A 16,588-nucleotide genomic window follows, 5' to 3' on the forward strand; every position below is an offset into this window, starting at 1 on the left:
TCATTTTTAAATTTTTTTTTTCGAGCTCTCTTAAGAAAAGCGCTCATAGGAGCATCCATATCTGCTTCATTCTCCTCCTCTTCTGGCACATGTAATATCAAATTATGATGGATCCTTCTCTTTGGAGGAGTAGGAGGTTGCTGCACTAAAGGGGGCTCTATTGCAAGAATAAGTGAATGGGATAAATTGGCATACTCTTTTTCTTTTTCTAACTGTTACAAGTTTGTAATTAAGTACGAGTACAACATAAAATGCATTTTGTACATTAACATTTTGATTTGCCACCATGTCAACATGTTGAACACTTGGAACATGGTCCACTCCTTCAACATGATGTTCAACATGCTCTGAAATATTCAAAAAAAGGATACAAGTCAAATTCCAATTGAAGATGTTAAATTGTATTCATAATTGCATAATTAATTTCCAATAGCAAATTAATACCTCTACCACTATAATGCACATCATGGTCTTCTTCATGAGTAGGTTTTGTGGTAGGATATGAAGGCTGCAATAAAATGTTATGCACATTGTTATGTAGTCAATTTACATTTAAAACTAATACCAAAAAAGAATCTTCTCAACTATTTAATTTCATTTACTTTTCATCTGATCAATTTACCTGTGAGATATCATTTGGTGCACTGAATTGTTCGGCAAGGCTTACAGATTCTTCATGTAGGAGTGCAACCACAACTTTATAGCCTTCCTTCAAGAAATTTTTTCTATCTTCATCTGTGACCTCCACATTGAAATTCGTGCCCTATTTTTTTTCTTGATAACGTCAATTTTCCATGTATGGTTTCATTAAACAAAATTGTTTGCAACATTATATTAAAATACAATAAAAAATTCATTGCTCTACTTACAAGTCGAGACTACAGATTCATATAGCCACTAGAGCCAAGTTTGTGTTGGCCAACCTTCTACTCTCGCTTTTGTAGCCACGAATGTGTCCTGCAATCTATGACCAATTTCAAACACCTTAGATTATATATTTACAAATATCAATAATTAGTCCATGATTACAGTGTACTTAATACTATAATGACATACCTCTTTTTGCCTTGTGCTACTTCATTATCTCTATCTTCACATAGCCTTTTCTTCTTTGCATCTTCTATTATTTCATTCCACTCCATCAATGGAATCATAGGAGAATGGTTGTAATGTCCCCTTTTTTTAGCATTCATAGCATGATGTTGTCGTTAGCCTATTTTCCCATGGTCCCATAGGCTAACCAAGACATTAAAGGGACTTAGAGGCCATTTGGCCTAGATAGTTTCAATTGCAAGTCTTTCTGAGGGGTTTTGAGGCAACTTTGGGCATACTTACTATTTATAGTAAGTCATCTTGGATATGGTCGGACATCCAGTGACAACAGTATGTTGATGGTAATTGTTTAAAATTGACAAGAAGACTTGTTTATTGTTGATAAGATTTTTTATGCATTGATAAAGATATTTTATAAAGTTAAATTTAAATATTTAACTTTATTAATGCATAGACTATAGTTTGTGGGAAATATTTAAATTAAAAGAGTCCCCTTTATTTTATAACACATTGGAGACATAAGTTACATAAAGGGAGTGATTTTTTATCCCACATTGAGAAAATGAAGGATGGAGCCCTTGTGAGAACACTATAAAAGAAATGTAAGAGCTTATTTTAAGTATGCTTGGGAATATCAAAGAAATTGGGAAATTTTCTAGAGATTATGTCTCAATAGTTTGAAGGATGAAATCCCTTCAAGCTGGAAATCTTGATGCCATTGAAAGATATGGTCTTGAGATTCAACATAGTAGCAATTTGAAAAAGCAAATATGGAAAAGCAGTCTGAAAAAGCAGAACTGAAAAAGTAGGCTAAAAAAGTAGGTACAAAAAAGTAGTCCGAAAAAGAAGAATAAAAAAGCAGGCCAAAAAAGCTATTCATAAAAAGAAAAGCAGAAGGGGCAGCATTGAAGGAAATTATTACAGCCATCTACAACCAAGTTCTTTTTTTAGTATTGCTTTTTAGGGTGTTATAAGCTTTCAACTGTAAGTGTGCATTATACCAGCATTATCATTTTGTAATCCATGTAAATGCCAAAGTCTTGGCCATATTTCATAAGCATTGTATTTTTTCATTGCAATTAAGAAGATAATAGTTGCTAGTGTCATTAAGCAATTTAAGATCGTTATTTATTAGCTAGTTAGTTTGCATACCAACTATTTGTAAAAATGTCAGTTGGCTGTAGGTGTTCATTTCTCATGCTTAGATCATATATATGCACTGAATATTGTCAAAATTAGTAGCACACTCATGTTAGGTCATTGTGTAGTCCATTGTAGTCTTCTAGCACAAGATTCTCATCAATGCAAATTAAAGAAAAAGTCATTTGAAGCTAGCTGAAATACTATGTTAGTCATACGTCCCTTGCATGTGAATTGTTTGATGAAATTCTTTGAGCTTTCATCAACATTTTTTGAGAGCAGATTTGAGGAGGGTTATTACAGTGGTATTAGAGTTTGCTTGCAAAGTGTTTGACAAAATGTCAAACAACTAAAGTATAAAGATTTTTGGTGTTTGAAGAAGTTATAAGCTATTGGGGTTATTATAGTGGTATCAGAGCTATAAGTCCTGCCATCCTGTGAAGGTCTTATTGAGAATTTGGAATATCCTGATAGAGAGAAAAATGTTTGAAAAAATGAATGCTGGTCCAGATCAGGGAAAGGAAAGATTCTTACAATTATTAGACACCTTAGCATAGGGACAACGATTAGCAAAGCAAAGAGCATAGGAACAGAGTCAAAGATTTGAGCTTATGATGCAGATGATGGCTTGTCAAATGGGGTTGAATGCTAATGTGGGTGGAGGAAATAATCAGAATGGTAATAATCAGGATGGGGCACATAATGGAGGCAAAAAAGTTGGGAACAATTTCGGTCATGCACCCCAGCAAACTAGGACAGTGAGTTTGTGGCCCATGATTCCCATATTTCCTCCTAGAGCTCTAGAGCAGCCCATACTAGAGCCCTAGATCACTGATATACAGGACCAACTAAGGAGAGATTGGGAAGCTGGAGGTCCAGATTTTATTGCTGCAATCACCTATAGGGAGTATATAGATGTGCAGATAAAGCATATGCCACGTGGACATGACAGGAACTAGAGCTATGAGCTACAGAAGAAAGTAGGGAAACTTCAGTTACCATATTATGATGGCTTGGGGAAGTCTATAGCAAGAGCTTGGGTTCAAAAGCTTGACACATACTTTCAAATGAACCCTATGCCTGAAGAAGAAGCTATTAAGTATGCAACAATTCACCTGGATGGGTTAGCACACAAGTGGTGGCATCATGGTATGGTCACTATGGGTCATGCACACATTACCTCATATGTGGAGTTTACAGAGAGACTGATTGAACATTTTGATAGGCCTAAGGGCCGTACCTTCCCTATGACAGGCAGAAACTTGTATGAGGAGTTTAACAGACATGCTAATTCAATACAAGGAGATATTAGCATATCTTCAGGTAATGGTTTATCTACATCATCTTCATAGGTAGAAGGGGTTTTAGATGTTGTGCAAGTTGAGCTAGTTGCATTAGAAGGTGATATCATAGGCACACCAGATTGCGTGATTGACACAAATAGTGATTCTAGTATAGTTGGGCTGGATGAAGTTACAATAGTTGAGGATACTATCATGTTTGAGGATAGTACAGTTGATCAAAAAGTGAGCATTTAGGACTTTGCAAAAAATGAGTATCAATCACAATTGGATGCTTCTTCACATGAGATAGAGGCTAGTAGCTCTTCACTTGGTTTGGCAAGCCAACTGAAGATAGGGGACAAGGATATTGTCGCAGCTTTATCTCATCATGACAAGATGCATGGATTGATTGAGAATCACATTTGGATGATTCAACTCTAGGAGAGATAGAAAGGAATCACAACAGGTTCTTCTTGTGATGACTTACAGTAGATCAAGGAAGGCATGGAGGCAATGAAGGTAAGTTACATACACCTACTTTCAGATTGCAATCATCTCCTTAATCTTGCAGGGATCTATTTAGATGCATTGAAGAAGAAGGAGGAGGAGGTTGAATGGCTTTCTCATGAGCTAGAGGATACTTGAAATTCCTTGGTGTGTATTCAGTTGGCTCTCCAGGATTCTAAGAGACATGTGGATGAGCTTTGTCTTGAGGTGAGCTCAGTTCAGGAGTTAGTGCATATAGCAGGGACTCAGTTTCCTTTTATAGTTAGGTCACATGTTGATGATTTCTCAGAGTTGACAGAGTTTACAATAGAGTCCCAAGATTTGAGTATTACAGATGATAGCTATTCTGAGGTTACTCCTTTGGATAGTGTACCGGGAATAGAGTATAGGAGTTTGACCAATTGACACAATCATGTGTCTAGTCAATTGAGAGTTGGCAAGCGAGACATTGCTATTGTGTGCAAACATTTTGATGCTGCTCACCATTTCTTAGTAGTTTATGGATGGGGTTCTCGTACTAGTGATGAGCAGGGAGGCAATTATCTTTCCTTGATAGAGATCCACTCTTTATGGGACGCTATTTGAATTCTAAGACAAAATTATATGTAGTTGGTAGCTGACATAGATTATCTTATGGAGTGGGGGAGTACAACATACGAAACATTATTGGGCAAGGAAGATGAGGTGAGTGAGCTTACTCAGCAACTCGAGGTGACTTCTGAGATTCTTGAGAGTACATAGTTGGCTTTTGAGGAGTCACAATTTCATTTGGCTAAGGTGACCATGGAGTTAGAGCGAGTGCAGTCTTTACCAAATTTTGTATAGTCACAAGCCATGGTGTCTGGTGATCCGAGGATGTCCATGGTCGAGATTGTCAAAGACAATGGAGATGGGAATGCATCCATCCTTGATACTAACATTGGCATATCGGGTTCATTCCCACTAGAGTTAGGATCAGTTGAGTTGGGTGCTACAATAGATTGTTGTGGTATGCCTAACATGGTGGTGGCCTCTAGTACTGATGGCACAGAGACTAGAGATGTTGTATCAAAGATCATGTGTGATATTGGTGAGCCGACAGTTGGCATGGTTCCTGCTAGTAATACTACTCCCTTGGTGATGTCTTCAGAGGTAGTAGTCAGTTCCAACATGGTTAATGATCGATTGCAGTCTGAGCCATTGACTAAGATTGGCGCAATCTATTGGCATTACACTATGAGGTATGCTCATCAATTTACCTTTGATGACTATGTTGATGAGATGATGATACAGAGATGTACTTTGGTTCCTAGTGCTTGTCATCAGTTATGGGATAGTTTGATGCCTTAGAATGAGAGTTGTGATGGGCATGACATGGAAATAGGTTCTGCGGTTGACAACTTGATAATACATGACTTAGAGTAGGAGTTTGGGAGTGATGCTTTAGTGATTGTTGTTATTGATTCTATGCCTTTGGCTATGACATCTCCTGACTTCATTGGTGACACAGTGGGTTGTATCACTTGTTCATGGTGAGCTATTGACTGAGGTTGGTTCTTTTTATTAGCATTATACTACAGGGTATGTACATTAGTTAGCATTTGATCCTTTTGTTGAGGAGTTGATGGCATGCAAATTTGGTTTGGGTTCCATTTCTTGCTATTTATCTTGTGATGTCTTTTCACCATCAGTGGTGCATGGGAGTTATGGTTATGAGACAGTGGCCGATGATTTACAGAGTTGTGTTGACTGTAGGAGTTGTGCAGTGTGTGGATTCTCCATACTTGGTGCAGTTTCATTCGGGAGCATTCACCATTGTTGCAGAGTTCGATTATACATTCCGTATAGGCCAATGTGATGAGTTGATGGTATCTACTATGTTGGCAGCTTGATTTGTCCACTTTACTTGGGTTCTAATGTTTTAAGAGTTTGTGCCTCGTGGGTTTCTGACTGTGGTAGTTGTGATTTTGGAGTTTGGTTGAGCTGCAATTGTCAATTTTATTATGGATTCCTCTTGGTTAATTTTTAGAGGTTGTTGTAGGAGCCTATGTTGACTGACAGCAGTATAGTTCATGACTACATTTGGGATCTAGGTGAATTGATTGGGTTGTTGTTCGACCATTGCTTGGGGACAAGCAATTTTGGGAAGGGCGTACTGTAATGTCCCCTTTTTTTAGCATTCATAGCATGATGTTGTTGTTAGCCTATTTCCCCATGGTCCCATAGGCTAAGCAAGACATTAAAGGGACTTAGAGGCCATTTGGCCTAGATAGTTTCAGTTGCAGGTCTTTCTAAGGAGTTTTGAGGCAACTTTGGGCATACTTACTATTTATAGTAAGTCATCTTGGATATGGTCAGACATCTAGTGGTAGCAGTATGTCAATGGTAATTATTTAAAATCGACAAGAAGACTTGTTTATCATTGATAAGATTTGTTATGCATTGATAAAGATATTTTATAAAGTTAAATTTAAATATTTAACTTTATTAATGCATAGACTATAGTTTGTGGAAAATATTTAAATTAAAAGAGTCCCCTTTATTTTATAACACATTGGAGACATAAGTTACATAAAGGGAGTGATATTTTATCCCACATTGAGAAAATGAAGGATGGAGCCCTTGTGAGAACACTATAAAAGAAATGGAAGAGCTTCTTTTAAGTATGCTTGGAAATATCAAAGAAATTGGGGAATTTTCTAGAGGTTATGTCTCAATAGTTTGAAGGATGAAATCCCTTCAAGCTAGAAATCTTGACGCCATTGAAAGATATGGTCTTGAGATTCAACATAGTGGCAATCTGAAAAAGTAGATATGAAAAAGAAGCCCGAAAAAGCGGAACCAAAAAAGTAGGGTGTAAAAGTGAGTACGAAAAAGAAGTCCAAAAAAGTAGAACCGAAAAAGCAAGCTAAAAAAGCTGTTCGTAAAAAAGCAAAGCAGAAGGGGTAGCATTGAAGGAAATTATTACAGCCATCTACAACCAGGTTCTTTTGTTAGTATTTCTTTTTAGGGTGTTATAGGCTTTCAGCTGTAAGTGTGCATTATACCAGCATTATCATTTTGTAATCCATGTAAATACCAAAGTCTTGGCCATATTTCATAAGCATTGTATTTTTTTATTGCAATTAAGAAGATAATAGTTGCTGGTGTCATTAAGCAATTTAATATCATTATTTATCAGCTAGTTAGTTTTCATACCAACTATTTCTAAAAATGTCAGTTGGCTGTAGGTGTTCATTTCTCATGCTTAGATCATATATATGCACTGAATATTATCAAAATTAGTAGCACACTCATGTTAGGTCATTATGTAGTCCATTGTAGTCTTCTAGCACAAGATTCTCATCGATGCAAATTGAAGAAAAATTCATTTGAAGCTAGCTAAAATACTATATTAGTCATACGTCCCTTGCATGTGAATTGTTTGATGAAATTCCTTGAGCTTTCATCAACATTTTTTGAGAGCAGATTTGAGGAGGGTTATTACAGTGGTATCAGAGCTTGCTTGCAAAGTGTTTGATGAAATGTCAAACAACTGAAGTATAAAAAATTTTGGTGTTTGAAGAAGTTATAACCTATTGGGGTTATTACAATGGCCATACTTTGGGTAATCCTTAAGAGACCTTCTATATTGATCCCTCACAGTCTTTATATGCTTTGTTGCTCTTTTTAGAAGTAGGCCAGTGTCAAAAATGTTTTTCCCAAATTTCTCCTCAATAGATGCAATCAGTTGATTTTTTAATTCCATAGCCCTTAAATTCCACCTTTTTAAAAACAAATAGATTGTTAGATTAATAACTTTAATATATTACAATAAATAGAAGAAAAGAAAAATTATGTAGCAATGATATGAAACTACGTACCTTTTACGTATGGTGGGTCCAAATAGTCTCAATGTCATATGAAAAAGATGTTCAAAGAAAGCATTATTACCTATAAAAACATAAATGATTTATCAGTCCAAAATGAGTAATGTAAAAGTAAACTAAATTTACACTTTAAATAATATCAATTTTAAAGCACCTGGAAGCTTTCGTTCTTTTAATGGAAACATAGTTTTCTTATTCAGCAACAGTGTCCCTTCATACAAACCAGAACTAATCACACGAAATACTCCAGAAAATGGATCAGCTTCAGTAGTACTGCTCTTTGTTGGTCTATCAATTGAAACATCATTAAAATTAAATGATAATTTTAGTACTGCTCTTTGTTGGTCTACCTCCCTGCCTATGTCCATGTCTCTCTATGTGTGGGTATATATATATGTATGTATGTATGTATGCGTGGTGTGTGTATGCATGTGTTTGTGTGTATGTAGGCTTCTGTAGACATCATTTAAGCATTGATATGCTACTTCATTGTTCATCAATTTGTAGAAAGACATTACAAAATATAGCACATTACAAAATATAGAAAAACAAAGTTTTACCAATTCTAGTGGGCATAGACAATGATGTTTGCATGGTCCTTGTTGTCGACAATGCAAAAGACAATAGTGGACCACCAACCGAAGGAGGAGTTTGCACTTCATCATGAGCTGAAGAATAGAACATTGTTAGAAAATACATTTGTAATGGATAAATATCAAATGGGATAGTAGCAAGAAATGTCCACAAAAAAAAAGGTAAGTGTTATAATGTTGATCAAAACAAACAAAGTGTTACTTGCACGAAGGTACTGCGCAACAACCCTGACCATGTTCACCATGTAATGTCGCAACTGGCACATATGTCTATACAAGAATGCATAAAATTAGAGATCATGATCCATAAGATACTATAAAAGATTAATATCTATTGAACTTCTATTACTACTTTAGTTGAATTACTGCTTACCTTCAAAGATTGGATTATACGGTCCAATTCTATTCTCAGTGCCTCTTTCTCCTCACTTCTGTCACCCTTGATGATAATGTTAACAAGTTCATTAGTGTATCTTTGTGTAATTTTTTGGGTGATGAATACAGGGTCAGTACTAAGGCCAATGTCATGTAGATATGATGCCCATATTTTAGATTGCATTTGATCAGCGATCATTGTAGCTTTTCCTATCATTTGTGACATCAAATATTCGTATACTTTCATCAAAATAACTCCAAAGCCATAAAGAAAAGAACATAATAATATGACATTTGTTTTTATATTAACATTAAAATTTATCTCTATTGAAGGTGTCTGAGATGGTGCATCCATATCGCCCTGTGAAAAAAATTAGTAAGCCTTAGAAATCAGCAACGAAATTAAAGTAATAGACTTACCAAAAATAAAATAAAATAAAGTGGATTGTATATGTAAATCATTTGTCTTAAGTTAAAAATTTAGTGTAACTAATATTTATATCTAAAAAAATATTTGACATGTTCTACATAATGTTCATATGTGCACATATGGTTTGGAAAGAAATATTTGGTCATACAAGACCCCATCATAGTTGACATTGATCCTACCTAGACATTTCATTGATCATCATGATCTTCATCCATGTTATCATCATCATCATCATCATCACCATCATCGTACTTGTCACTTTGATCGTCATCATCACCACCACCATCTATATCACCATCATCATCCTCTTGATCACTATCATCATCATGACCATCATCGCCATGATCATCACCATCTTCATCACCATGATCATGATCGTCATTAGCATCATCATCATCATTATCACCATTATTGTTAGCATGATAAAAATCATCACCGTCTTCTTCTTCTTCATCACTGGGTAACTGTCATTCTTGATAATTATTTACTTCCTCTTGTGCTTCTTCAATATCTTCTTCTTTGATCACATTATACTTTACCAACCTTCCTCGTGGGTCATGTCTAACAAAAAATGACCAACCTAGTTTGTGTGGAATACCAAAGTAAAACACTTTCTCACATTGGCTTGGAAGAACATAGGGCTCATCTTTGAATGGCTCAAATGACCTTGTATTAATCATAATAAATCCACTATCATGTTCAATAACAGTCCTATCGAGATCATTTTGATTCAATCGTAACCTAAACTATTTGACAAAAAATAGAACTATTTTGAATGAATTAAAGTTGCACTCAAGTATATCATCCAAAATGCCATAGTATCAATTTTTAGATTGTTGAGGATGTATGTTAGTTCTAGATGAAATATTGGTGACCACAAAGACAACACTTATCCTGAAATCACATGTTTTCTTCATTTCATCTAACTTTTTTGTGCAGAATTTATAGCCATGGTAGTACAAAGCTTTGTGGTGTTTGACCTGTAATTATTCAAACATGTCAAGAATCTTCTTATTGATCTATGAGTTGATATTAAACTTATGTCTCATGATTAGTAATCTTATGCATACCTTTATATCTCTTAAGCGATATATTAGATCAAGTACCATTGGTGTAACATTGGGATCTCCATTACGATGAGCTTCTTTAACCAATGATGCAACACCATCCCATGTTAATGAGCAAAAATTTTCTTGAAACTGTTCAATCCATATTGTCATCCAATCAAGATTGTTTGCAATATACAAGTGTAGTGCATCCCACTCACGACCAACTATAAAGAAGACAATTACACCAATTAGAAACAACTTATATATATTGATGATGGATAAGAATTGTTAAATTGAAAAAAAAAAAACTTATAATTACCTCTCACCCTCCTCAATCTACCTTTCCCCGTCAGGTACTCCCCTTTGAATTTGTCATTACAGTTGAGATCCCAAATGTGATCTACATGGATACCTACTGCAAACTTTGGAAGATATTCACTGATATACACCATGGTCTAGTATATCATATATCCCTCTATCATAGAACCCTCAGGACATGCTCTTTGTCAAACCAAGCCCCTCATAAATTTCAAGTGCCTCTCAACCATCCACATTGATCTAGCTTGTACAGGTCCACACAATTCAATCTCTTCAACTTGATGTATGAGGTAGTTTTCTTGAGCATTGAAAAACATTGAAGGTAAACACTTTTGCATTTCACACATAAACTGTGGAATTTTTCTCTTCCAATATTTTATATATTTTTAATCAATTTCTTTAGATGATAACCACCTAAAAGAGATTCAACATGCAAAAATAGATAAAGGAGATTTCAAATAAAAATATACAATAGATTTCAGATAAAAAGCTACAAATCTAAGAAAAAACACTCTTCTAACCACATGTATTTTTCAAGATCATATATAAATTGTTTAATACTGTTGTCAAACTATTGTGAAAGGGATAGAGGTAGGATGAACTGCAATCATTAAAAAATGATCATTTCAATATATTATTAAATAATGCAATTGGTACTACATTCAATCTTACAAATATATTGTAAATAGAAAACATGACTTACCTTGAGGAAGGTATGCCAATCATGTGTTTTCAACCCTGGCCCAAAATCACCTTTCTTTGATAGAAGAGTGCTTATATTTGCAGCAAATCCTGTTGGAAATTTTGTTTTTCCTATTACTTCTTTTAATGCATCACTTTATTTCTCTGTTAATAACCAAGGAAGGTCACTTGTATTTATGTGGTCTCCATTCCTATTTGATTTAATGAAAAATTTTAGTGCATGATTGGATTCATGAATGTCAGTACAAATTTTAACAATTTGTTCTCTATCACGCCTTCCATCCAACATTTTCCATAGTGTCTCTATTACATTCTTTCCAATATGCATAGCATCAAACAAATGCACGATTGGGAGATTCTTGTAGTATGGTAACCTACTAAATTGAGTAGGATAACTTTTCATTCCTCTAGGAAGTTGGTCATTGATGCCTTGATGACCTTCAAAAGCATCAATTACAACATTAGTAAATATAAGACAATATCAAAATACAAATTGTAAACTTTAGATGACAAATTGGACATTATTTCGATGATTTAGTCAATTGTATTCCAACTTCCATCAATGAGGTGTCATTCTTCATGGCCTTGATGATGTCTCTTCTTTCCCATTGAAAATATGTTTTTTGACAATTTGATACCTATGATTGTTGTGGAGCAAGTGTCTAAACTCATCAAACACCTGCTTTTCTAAACTTCTCGAATGATGACATTTCATCTTTGGACCACAAACTGGACATGTAAATTTTCTCTTTGTTTGAAGACCTAAAAGATCATGTATAATTGGATCATGTACAATTATCATGTGCAAGTTAAGCATTTGATAGTAATGTGTAAGCACTATAACAGACCAAAAATATATGATCTTAACAATATAACATACCACAAAAATGAGTTAGCCCAGGGGCATCATGTATTGTCCATACAAGCATTGCATTAAATTGAAATTGTTGATGTCCTATCAGTCTAGAGATGTCATACATAGTGATGCCATTCCATAACTTCAACAACTCATCAATTAGGGGCTCAATATACACGTTCATATCTTTAACTTGGTATTTACCTAGCAATTGAATGAACATAAACATTACGTAATTATTATAACCATTTTCATGCACTATTTATAAATTAATTTAGATAACTATAAAATAAAAAAATACCTAGCACAATCATTGAAAACATTATGTCCTCCCTCTTTATGGACATCCAAGGAGGAATGTTATTGTTAATAACAAAAATAGGCCATACTGAGTAAACAGATCTCATATCTCCATATGGATTGACACCGTCCACCACCAATGAAAGTTTTAGATTACGAGGTTCTTCTTTAAAGTGTGACCATATTTCTTCTATCTCTTTAAATGTAGAACCATCAACAGGCATTCCCATAATGTCATCTTGACTTCTATTGTGTGCATGGTAATCCATAAATTGTGCCAAGCTAGCGCACTTGAATAACTGTTCAAGACGTGGAATAATGGGAATGTACCAAAGAACCTTGTGAGGCACTTTTTTTGTTATTTTATCTGACCGATATGTACTTACAAGACAATCAGGGCATTCTGTTGCAAATTCATGTTGTTTATGATATAGAATGTGATCATTGGGACATGCATGTATTGTTTGATACTTCATTCCAATCTGATCCATAATGTTAGATAATTATCGATATGAATGAGGCAAAATGTTTGATGGTGGTAACAAAAACTCACTAATCAACCTACAAATACAAATATGCATTGTTTTTGATAAGATAAACAGGTTTTAAGCGATCCTGAAACCCATAAGTTTTACACTACAAATATGCATTGTTAATATAATGAATAGTGATTGTATGCTAACATTGAAGATGACAAAAATGATATACCTTAGCATATGTGACATTGCTACATTGGATATACTATTCATAACCTTTAAGTTCACCAACAACACTATAGCTGATAGTAGAGTTGTTTGGGAGCCTTCGTATAAGGGCTCATGTGCCTTCTCAAGTAAAGGTATATCAAGACCATCTTCATCATTATTATCAGATTCACTAGTACCATCATTGTGAGCCTCTTCATCACCTACCCCAATACCATCTCCTTCAATCATGTCCTCTAACACATTATCATCTTCTTCCCTGAGAGTGTTATCCTCAGCTTGGATATTCACACCTCCATGTTCCTCTAGTAGGAAATCCGCATTCAACAATGGAAAAAAATTGTGGCCCCCTTCAACATGACCATATTGCCTACAATGACTCTGGGCTGTTGTGATTAGAATTCTTCGATTCTTTAAGCCCTTACACTTTTTGCAAGGACAATAACATTTATCAGGTTTTCTTTGAAACTGAGCCCGCAATGCAGCCATTGTCTCATTATTTTGTTCTGGGTTCATATTGTTAGGTGTGGTCTTTCACATTCAATGTAAGTCTTCCCCTCTTATGTTTAATGGGTTTTGGAGTTTAGATTTTCTTGTGGTGGAGACAAAGACACAATCAACAGGTTTTCTTACTTGGGAAAGATCTTACAGGAGACAAATACTCACACCTTAACTTTGGTCCCAATGAATTTTCCTTCAACACTTTGAGATTATCCTTTCCATAAAAATCCACCATGCTGGACTAATCCTTTCCACAACTGGAAGATTTTAGTTTAGGTTGCCCTTTACCTCTCTTGACAATCTCAAAGCTTGACTGTGGCACTTGAGAATTTCTTGGGGTAGACTTTAGTTGTGAAATCCTCTGAATTAGTACTAATAAATCTGTACAGAGGAAATTCCCATATTTTCTCTAATTAGTAAATACAGTGTAAACAAACTTTTACAAAATCAAATACTTTCTCTCCTAATGCAATAATGTTTGGATTTTCTCTTGTTAAACATGCTAAACAAAAAGTTGTGATAGAATCAAAATATTGAGCACTAATTTCAGAGTTTCTTCATCATGAACCCTCAAATATGATTTGATTTAAAAAAATATAGACACTCAATCAGGTAATTTCATGGGAGCTTAGGAGTTCAAGAGAGGAACAAGAACAATAGCTTCATGAGGCTATGATGAAAAACACTAGAGAATGGGAGAAATCAAAATGTGAGCTTGATTCTAGAATAGTAGAACTAGAGCAGCTACTAAATGAGGCAGAAGCAAGAAGTAATGCAACATCCACATCTCTTCAGGAAAATTCAAAAGTATTATCTAATTTGCAAGAGGCCAGAAACTAAGTTGAGTCTAAGGCTAAAGTTCTTCAAACTAAACTTGAGATGTTAGAAAGTGAGAATGTTGGCCTCAAATATAAACTTCATGTGCTTAACAAAGAACTTGGTATAATAATTGATGAAAGGGATATTAGTAAGAAATTTTCCCAGGCTGCTAGCAAGTAGCAAATAGAAATAGTTAAGAAAGTTACCAAGTTAGAGGCTGAGTGTCAGAGGCTAAGAGGTCTTCTTAAAAAATGATTACCAGGGCCTACTACAATGGCTCAAATGAAACTTGAAGTAGATACTACTAGAAGGGAGTATGGGGATATCAAATTGAGGAAGTCACTTAGTAAGGGCGCTGGTTCACCACGTTCTTCAGTAGAGACATTAAATGATAGACACAAAGAACATTCTCAGAAAGCAACTGAATACCATACAGGAAAAGTACCAGCAATAGAAGAAGAGAACACGATGCTAAAAGATGCTCTCTCAAAGAAAAACGGTGAGCTTAAGGCTTCTAGAGTCATGTGTGCTAGAATAGCTACCAAAATCTCCATTGTTAAACAATAGTTGGAATCTTTGAGGTGAAGGTAAGGAAAACCTACACTTGAGTTGCATTTGGAAGGATCAAGAAATGAAAGCACAAGCAATCCACCAAGCTTGTCTTCCATTTCTAAGGATGGGAATGATGGTGACCCTAGTGCAGAGTCATGGGCTTTAGCACTGATTGTAGAGCTGGATCATATCAAAATAGAAAAGGTCATTGGCAAAGCTAAGAAGCGCAGTGATGTGTCCAAGGTAGATTTGATGGATGATTTCCTTGAGATGGAGAGATTGGCTTCCATGGATTCAACTGGATTAGATCAGGCAAAGGTAGGAAATTTAGATGAAATAAATGACAATAATGTTTCAAGAAGTTTTGATATTTCATCTAATCAAGAAGATATAACTTTCTTAGAAGAAGCTCTTGAACGAAAAGAATCAAAGTTTAAAACTATCAATCAAGAATGCTCTTATTTGTTAAAAAAAAACCCATTTACAAGAAAATCTAATTGTTCTGCAAGCTAGAAACACTTGGAATGAATTTGCCCTAGTTAGTCTCAAAGAAAAGCATGATATGATCCTTGCTGTTGATGTTGATGGCGCAAATTTGCACAAAATACTAGATGAGGTCAAATATGCCATGGCAATATATGCTAAAAGTACTAGAGATTCTCAGACACATCTCTGGTCTTCTATGAAAGCTAACTTCACTTCTCATTCTAATATTGGGATTAGAATTAGTTCTATTGATGTAGAGTTTGGAACTGCTATTGTCAGTGTTGTTAATTTCTTACAATCTATAGCCCAAGATCCTGAAAAGACTTAAAAATTTAAATCATTAGATACTGATAAACTAGTTTTTAGGATTCAAGAGTTTTCTCAGTTAGTGGATTACTTTTTGTAGTGCAAAGAAAACATTATAGAGTTAATTGTTGAATTGATATCTTTGTTATCTCAATTTAGGAAAATGTTTGCTCTTGGTTTCAGTGAAATCTTCCAAAATGAAGCCACAAATTTTGGCAACCAATTGCCCAACTTGATGCAGTCTAGTTTTCTTTGTAATTCAATTAGTACAGATAATTTCACAAGACAAGAAAATGCTTAGGATCTTTTAGGAGAAGAAAAGGCTAATAGCCTAGACTTTCAACTAGCTGGTGGCAATTTATACATAATTAGGAAGCTTAACAACATTCAAGTAGAAAAATCATCTTTGGAATATGAGTTGAAGGCTCAGGTAAGTAGAATTGGAGAGTTAGAAGAGGAGCTTATGTGCTTCAAGAGTGAGAATGGAAATCTAAAAATAGTCTTGGCTGTAACCAAAGAGGATCTTGGACACACACACAGTATCAGATTATTGAGTTAAAAGAGGAGCTCATATGTCTCAAGAGTGAGGATGCTAATTTGGAAGTAGTCTTCACTATAACAAAAGAGAAGCTTGATCACACCCAACATCAAGTTACAGAGTTGGAGGAAAAACTTACACATTTGAAGAGTGACAATGCTAATCTAAAAGGTAGTCCTAGCTACAACTAGAGAGAAACTTGAACACACAAAAAGTCAACTTACTAAA

The sequence above is a fragment of the Cupressus sempervirens genome, chromosome 4 (assembly GCF_028749045.1).
Source record: "Cupressus sempervirens isolate cs-2001-9-10 chromosome 4, ASM2874904v1, whole genome shotgun sequence".
NCBI lineage: Eukaryota > Viridiplantae > Streptophyta > Pinopsida > Cupressales > Cupressaceae > Cupressus > Cupressus sempervirens.